This window comes from Hylobates moloch, unplaced genomic scaffold (genome assembly GCF_009828535.3).
Source record: "Hylobates moloch isolate HMO894 unplaced genomic scaffold, HMol_V3 SCAFFOLD_1, whole genome shotgun sequence".
In the NCBI taxonomy this organism is placed as follows: Eukaryota; Metazoa; Chordata; class Mammalia; order Primates; family Hylobatidae; genus Hylobates; species Hylobates moloch.
Genome location: NW_026652276.1, coordinates 100,632,146 through 100,640,821, shown reverse-complemented (window position 1 = coordinate 100,640,821; position 8,676 = coordinate 100,632,146).

Genomic DNA, 8,676 nt, shown 5'->3' with positions numbered 1-8,676 from the left:
AGCCTGAGCGTCCAGCATTTATGAAGTCTGCAGTGGTGTACAGTGATGTCCAAGGCTTTCACATTCACTTGCTACTCACTCACTGACTCACCCAGAGCCACTTTCAGTCTTACAAGCCCCATTTGTGGTAAGCGCTCTAGACAGGTGTGTCATTTTTCATCTTTTATACTGTGTTTTTACTATCTCTTTTCTATGTTTAGATACCCAAATACTATTGTGTTACAGTTGTCTGCAATATTCAGTACAGGCTCATGCTGAAGAAGTTTGTAGCTTAGGAGCAATAGGCGAGACCAAGTGTCCCCAACACTTGGTATTGTTCCTGGCCTGTTAGGAACAGGGCTGGAGCACAGGAGATGAGTGCTGGGCACACTATCAAAGCTTCATCTGTATTCATTTTTATTTTTTTGAGATGGAGTCTCGCTCTGTCATCAGGCTGGAGTGCAGTGGCGCAATCTCAGCTCACTGCAAACTCTGCCTCCCAGGCTCAAGTGATTCTCCTGCCTCAGCCTCCCAAGTAGCTGGTACTACAGGTGCCCACCACCATGCCTGGCTAATTTTTGTATTTTTAGTAGAGACAGAGTTTCACCATGTTGGCCAGGATGGTCTTGGTCTCTTGACCTCGTGATCTGCCCGCCTCGGCCTCCCAAAGTCCTGGGATTACTGGTGTGAGCCACCACCCCCGGCCTTCATTTGTATTTATGGCTGCATCCCATTGCTTGCATTACCATCTGAACTCCGCCTCCTGTCAGATCAGCTGAGGCATTAGATTCTCGAAGGAGTGTGAACCCTATTGTGAACTGCACATGGCATGCAAGCGATCTAGGTTGCTCCTTAATGAGAATCTAATGCCTGATGATCTGTCACTGTCTCCTGTCACCCCCAGATGGGACCGTCTAGTTGCAGGAAAACAAGCTCAGGGCTCCCACTGATTCTACACAATGGTGAGTTTTAGAATTATTTCATTATGTAGTATAATGGAATAATAATAGAAATAAAGTGCACAATAAAAGGAATGCACTTTTGCCAGGTGCGGTGGCTCACGCCTGTAATCCCAGCACTTTGGAAGACTGAGGTGGGCGGATTACCTGAGGTCAGGAGTTTGAGACCAGCCCGGCCAACATGGTGAAACCCCACCTCTACTAAAAGTACAAAAATTAGCTGGGCATGGTGGTGGGCACCTGTAGTCCCAGCTACTTGGGAGGCTGAGACAAGAGAATCGCTTGAACTCAGGAGGCAGAGGTTGCAGTGAGCTGAGATCATGCCACTGCACTCCAGCCTGGGCGACAGAGCAATATTCCATCTCAAAAAAAAAAAAAAGCTTAAAAACAAGCAAAATTCAAGTATATATTGTTTAAGTGTACATGTAGATGTCATAAAATCAGGGTGAGAATAATAGGCATAAGTTCAGGATGGTCGTTCCTCTGTGTGGAGGAGGGCAGGTGGATAGGAATATGTATTAGTCCGTTTTCACACTGCTGATACAGGCATGCCCGAGACTGGGTAATTTACAAAAGAAATAAGTTTAATGGACTCAACAGTTCCATGTGGCTGAGGAGGCCTCACAATCATGGCGGAAGGTGAAAGGCACGTCTCACATGGCAGCAGACAAGAGAAATAGCCTGTGCAGGGAAACTCCTCTTTATAAAACCATCAGATCTCATGAGATTTATTCACTATCATGAGAACAGCAGCATGAAAAAGACCCACCCCCATGGTTCAATGACCTCCCACCAGGTCCCTCCCATGACACGTGGGAATTGTGGGAGCTACAATTCAAGATGAGATTTGGCGGGGGACACAGCCGAACTGTATCAGAAGGCATAAGTGACATAAGTTATTGGTGACATTCTAGTCCCTGAGTTGGGTGGTGTTCATGGATGTTCATTGTATCAGCCAATCAATCAATTAATCAACCAGATGGAGAAAAAAAGGGCCAGTTATGGGCCAATGATCGGGCGTTCCATGAACCAAAATTCATGATTAATCTAACTCTCTAAACTTGAGGTCCGAGAAGCTCTGCTGACTGAAGAACATCAGCCGGGCTCAGACAATGTGGGTCTAGGTCCTTGCTATCTCCCAAGCTCCTGGAATTTCTCCTTCCATGTATCTGTTTCTCTCCCAGAGCAGGCCTACAACTGTACTCAGAACTCCCATGATGACACTGGCCCAGAGGAGGAGAGAAGAGAAAGAATCCTTTTCCCACTTCACATAGAACATTCTGGAAATGCAGTCCCGGAATTTGTCAGCTGGGTGGACGGATCTGTGCCTCCAGGACTTGTGTCCTATTTGCTTGAGGGAAGGAGTTGAGAAATTGTACCTTGCAGAACATGTACAGCCATTCAGGTTGTACACTGCCCAACGGCAGAGGCCACAGTTTCATTGGAGTCTAAGGTTCTAAGTTGCTGCGGTCTATGTGAGTGGCTTCCCTGGAGTTGTGCAAGGCACAAACATGGATGGCATTCCTGTCTCAGAGCCCAGCCCCAGAAGTGTGGGATTAAAGGTGGCAAAATGAGGGTTGCTGTGGGATATCTTTCGGGACGACTCCCTACTGTCCATCATCCTCGCTGCTGTGGGTGCCCCGGTCTGTGGAGACTGGTGAAATGTCCAGCTCAGCGATCTCCCTTGGAGGGTGATTGAGGTCAGGTTTAGGGGATGAGTAACTAGCAGGAAAAGGCACCCCTAGTTGGCAGGGGGTCGGGGGGCGGTTGTATGGCAGGATGGGGGGCGAGCATTAACAAATGGCTCACCTCACCCTCCCTGCTTCTGGCAGACCCCCGGAGTGCAAGCTGCTGGGTGCTGGGTTATGTGGCTAATAACTGAGCCAGGACAACAGGATGTAACTTATCATAATTATAGTCTGTCCTGTTGCTGCTGGCTCAGCTCTCAGAGAAGGGTGTGTGCAGTTTCCAAGCAGCAGAAAGCCCACGTTAGCACAGCAAATTGGGCCCATTTGGCAACCTCCAGGCCCCTGGGAGGGTTCCGAGCCTGGGCACTGCCTGCCTGAGCCACCGTCCACTACAGGGATGCCTAGAGCCTCCAGGAGGTCCCACGTGAACTTCCAGGCTATTCAGCTCCCAGGCACCCCTTAGGGAATGGGGTGCGTGGAGTCGCGGCTGGAATTGCAGTGGTGAACCTTGAGCAGGCCCCTTGCTGCTCCAGGCCTCAGTTTCCTCAGCTGTCCAGCAGGACGAGGTTGACCTGGCTCTTCGGGGAAAGATAGGGAAATCAGGCATCCAGCAGGGCCCAGCTCATCCTCTCTCTCCTCCTCCATGCAGGCTCCGGGGATTCTGCCCACCCCACCATTCTCTTCTGCTCCGAACCCCTGCAGAAATGCCACGGGGGCTGGAGAATGCACGGACCTGAGCTCCTACACTCCCCTCACTCCTGTCCCACTTGCAGAGGGCAGGGACTGACAGGGCAAAAGGATGAAAGGCTAGAGCTGGCCGAAGGTTGGTGAAGCAGCTGGCTTAGGAGACTCAGGAGGGCTGAGCCTCAGTTTCTTTCTCCTTCCTCCCTTCCTTCCTTCCTTCCTTCCTTCCTTCCTTCCTTCCTTCCTTCCTTTCTTCTTTCTTTCTTTTTCTTTCTTTCACAGAGTCTCACTCTGTTGCCTAGGCTGGAGTGCAGTGGCACAATCTGGGCTCACTGCAACCTCCATCTCCCAGGTTCAAACGATTCTCCTGCCTCATGCTCCAGAGTAGCTGGGATTATAGGCGTACACCACCACACCTGGCTAATTTTTGTATCTTTACTAGAAACAGGGTTTTGCCCTGTTGTCTAGGCTGATCTCAAACTCCTGACCTCAGGTGATCCACCCGCCTCAGCCTCCCAAAATGCTGGGATTATAGGCGTGAGCCTCCATGCCCAGCCTGTGAGCCTCAGTTTCTATAGCTGTCGATGGAGAGTGAGGCAAGAGGGAGCTGTGTAAGCCCCTCCCTCCCCCAGGGCTTGGGTCAGGGGCTCAAGGAAGGGTATGTGGGGACACACAGACCCAGAGAGGTGATGTCCCAGTCCAGGCTGAGTCAGAGGGAGCTGGCATTGAAGGAAGGCCCAGCCTCCTCTCAAGGTCATTTTTAGCAGCAGAAGGGGGCCCGACCTCTCTTCCCTTCTCGGGCCCCTTTCCAAATGCAGGCCTTCCTGGCCGTAGCCAGAGAGCCACCACCTGCCATGCTGTGCCACCCCCCAAGTTTCCTGGACTTCCTGGGCTCGCATAGTTGGCTGTGGGACAGAGTCCCTCAGGCCTGGATCTGAATTCTGGCTCCCCTACTGTATTAGCCAGGGTTCCCTAGAGGGACAGAACTAATAGGATGGATGTATATATGAAAGGGAGTTTATTAAGGAGAATTGACTCACACAATCCCACAATAGGCCGTCTGCAAGCTGAAGAGCAAGGAAGCCAGTTGGAGTCCCAAAACCTCAAAAGTCAGGAAGCCGGCTGAGTGCAGTGGCTCACATCTGTAATCCCAGCACTTCGGGAGGCTGAGGCGGGAGGATCGTTTGAGCCCAGGAGTTTGAGATTAGCCTGAGCAACATAGCGAGACCCTGTCTCAGAAAACAAACAAACAAACAAACAAACAAGATCCAGCTACAGGTTCCCAGACCTGGCTCAGAGACCTCATCTACTCGCTTTTAGGGTAACTTCCAGTCCCACTGGGCAGAACAACCCTACCCCTTTCTCCTCCTGTCAGCCATCGATTCTACAGCTTTTTTTTTTTTTTTTTGAGACAGGGTCTTCCTCCATCTCCCAGGCTGGAGTGCAGTGGTGTGATTTCGGCTCACTGCAACCTCCGCCTCCTGGATTCAAGTGATTCTCCTGCCTCAGCCTCCTGAGTAGCTGGGATTACAGGTGCGTGCCACCACACCTGGCTAATTTTTTTTTTTTGTAAGCAGAGATGGGGTTTCACAATGTTAGCCAGGCTGGTCTCAAACTCCTGACCTTAGTGATCCTCCCACCTTGCCTCCCAAAGTGCTTGGATTACAAGCGTGAGCCACTGTGCCCGGCCATCCACAGCTATTTTTACAGCAGGATGCTGTGACCACAGGCCCCCTTGAATGGGATGCCTCTCTTGAGCTTCTATGGGCGAGGGAGCACATTCCCCAGCCCGCTGAGCTGCAGCTATAAAACAGGCAAGAGGCATTCCAGGAGGCATTCTTACTTTAAAGGTTCCCTTGTCTTTTCTAAGTGGTCTCCAGTTGGAAGAAGGCTCCAGATGGGACGGGAGCTGGGGAGGAGGGGACACCAGGGGCTTTGGGAAAAGACAGCCCGCCCTGTCTGACTGTCAACATCTCAGGCATCCCACCTGGCAATGAGAGAGTTGATGGACATGAGAGGCTATTTCCTCTGGGGTAAGGGAGAAAGAGGCGGATTGGCCCTGAGTCAGGGTCTGTCTGAAATGCTATGTATGGCTGCTCTGGCCTGAGCCGGCCTCTAGTTCCCGGTCGGCTCCAGCCTGTCAGGAGCTTTGACGGCTGCAGGAGCTCAGGGGCTGTGTGCACCCCCAGTCTGGAGCCATTTTCTCAATATGTGACAGAGATGGGTAAAGGAGATACAGATGGGGGAATGGGCAAATGGCATTCTGTGGCTTTGGGTGTTTCCTGTGGACCCAGCCTGCTGTCTGTCCTTGGGCCACAGGGTCTGAAGGAAGCCATGGTGCAGGGCTGTGACATTTGGGATGGGGAGAGGGGTCATCCAAGGAGTCATGCTGCCCTGGCTAGGCCAGAAAGGGCAGGCCGTGAGGGTGTCTCTCTTCCACTAAGGACACCGGAGCCATGGCACAGGAAGCACATTCTGGAAGCCCAATAGAGGCATCTCTTGGCTCAGTGTCTTGACACGGGCAGCACGTCCTCTGCCAATAACCAGACAGGATTGGTAGCCGCAATCTACAAGTGCCAGGCACGTAACAAACTTGCCAAGTGAAAACTGATTCCATGTGACAGATGGAGAAGCTGAGGATTCTGGGAAATTAAGTGATGTGGGTGAGGTCACGGAGCAAGTGGTCCAGCAGGACTTGAAATCACTTTCACCTGATTTCAAATTCATGCTCTCATCTTCCCACGGGCCCCAGAGTCCTGAGGAGTAGACTGTGGCTGTGCAGCCTGTCCCCCTACAGATCACATTTAAATCTCACTGTGATGGTTGTTATGATATTTTGTAAAGAATCACTCCAAAGCACAGGGCATGGTGGCTCATGCATGTAATCTCAGCACTTTGGGAGGCCGAGCGGGCAGATCACTTGTGGTCAGGACTTCGAGGTCAGCCTGGCCAACATGGTGAAACCAGTCTCTACTAAAAATACAAAAATTAGCTGGCTACGGTGGTGGGCGCCTGTAATTCCAGCTACTTGGGAGGCTGAGGCAGAAGAATCGCTTAAACCCAGGAGGTGGAGGTTGCAGCGAGCTGAGATCGTACCACTATACTCCAGCCTGGGCAACAGAGTGAGACTCTATCTCAAAGAAAAACAAAAAACAAAAAAACACCCCAAAGCATAGCAGTGTGCTCAGGGGTTCTTATGGATCAGAAATTCAGAAAAGGGATGGTGAGGGTGGCTTGTCATAATGTCTAGGGCCTCAGCTTGGGGGACTCTAAGGATGGGGGTGACTCCATGGCTGGTGCCAGAATCACTTGAAGACTGGTCATTCACACGTTTGTTGTCTGGGAGGCTCGGATGATGACTCAAAGGCAAAGACTGCTGACTGGAGTGCAGACATGGGGCCTCTTCGTGTGACTTGGTCTTCCCTACAACATGGCCACCTCATGGTGGTCAGACTCGTCATAGAGTGACTCAGGGCTCCAGTACAAAGTCCTAGCAAATAAGGTAGAAGCTGCATGGCTTTTTGTGATCTAACCTCAGAAGTCACATAGTGACACTTCTACCCTACTCTCTTGGTCAAAGCAGTCACAGAAGCCTGCCTGTTGGCAAGGAACGATGGTATAGATCCCGCCTCTCCATGGAAAAAGTGTCAAAGAATTTGCAGGCATTTTTTACAGCAGCCTGGGATTGCTCAGGGAGGGTCAGAAAGTGGCCTAGGCTCTCAAATTCAGTAGGTAGGTGTGATGGCTAATATTAAGTGTCAACTTGATTGGACTGAAGGATGCAAAGTGTTGTTTCTGGGTGTGTCTGTGAGGGTGTTGATAGAAGAGATTAACATTTGAGTAGGTGGACTGAGAGAAGCAGACCCACTCTTAGTCTGGGTGGGCACCATCTAATCAGCCAGTGAGGCCAGAATAAAGCAGAAAGAAGAAAGTGGAAGAAGAAGCCTCACTGAGTCTTCCGGCCTTCATCTTCTGTGCTGGAAGCTTCCTGCCCTCAAACATCAGACTCCAAGTTCTTCAGCTTTTGAACTCTTGAACTTATACCAGTGGTTTGCCAGGGGCTCTTGGGCCTTTGGCCACAGACCGAAGGCAGCACTGTTTGCTTCCTTTTTGTTGTTGTTGTTTCTTTGTTTGTTTTATGAGACACAGTCTTACTCTGTCACCCAGGCTGGAGTGCAGTGGTGCTATCTCAGCTCACTGCAACTGACACCTCCCGGGTTCAAGCGATTCTCCTGCCTCAGCCTTCCAAGTAGCTGGGATTATAGGCATGCACCACCACGCCCGGCTAATTTTTGTACTTTTAGTAAAGATGGGATTTTGCCATGTTGGCCAGCTGGTCTCGAACTCCTGACCTCAGGTGATCTGCCCACCCCGGCCTCCCAAAGTGTTGGGATTAGAGGCATCAGCCACCGCGCCCAGCCGAGAGGTGTTCTAAAGCAGGCTGGAGACTGTGATTGTGATGAGTAGGGAAACATACGATGTGGCCAAAGGCTTGTAGGAAGGAGATTTCGGGAAGCATTTGGAGAACAGCCAAGGTCAGGGTGGTGGCTGGCCAGGGAAGGGGTCAAAGGCTGTGGGGCTAGGGGACAGGGACAGCCTGCTGACCCTGAGGAGGTAGAGGTGAGAGGTTAAGGGTGAGGGTTGAAAGGGGAAGGCATCTCCCCAGCTTGTTCCAGTGTTGTCTGGGGAACAGCTGTCCCCCTGCCAGGCAGCTGGGCTCATTCCAAGCTCCCTTCCTGGCTTGGCCACTCCCAGGACCTCAGTTACCTCTGGAAACCGGGAGTGCTAAGTATTCTCTGACTCAACCCCAGGCAGACCTGGAATTCCAGTTCCAGGGGATACTTGCTCTCCAGGGTCCCCTGGCTGGGAGCAGAGACCCCTCAGACTGTCTCTAACTCCAAGAACTGGCCCTGGCCCTGTGGTCAGTTGAGTCAAACAGTGCGACCCAACCACAACAACTGACTTATTGCAGTGTCACCTGGGTGAGGGGGCTGCAGCTTGGAGAGGCTACAAGTTCTGTCAAGGACTCCATCTACACAGGGTGCAAGGGGGGCAGGGGAAGGCTCTGCCCTCCAAACCCCAGGCCGATGACCCCAAAGCCCCCCTCCTTCCAATGGCACTAGGCTTCCCGATGGCAGCCTCAAGGGGTCTGGGCTGCGGGCACCATTTCTCAGATGGGGAAAACTAAGGGTCCCACTGTGGGTGCAGAACTCACGGCTCCCCCTTCTCAAGGCCACTGCACCCTCACACTTCCCGCCCCTCAGGAACAAACATCTCCCAACCATCTCACCCTGGGGTTTTCACGTCTCTACCAGATTTCTCACCGGTTCTTCCTGCCTCCGGTCCTACGAAGGAGAAGGCCAAGG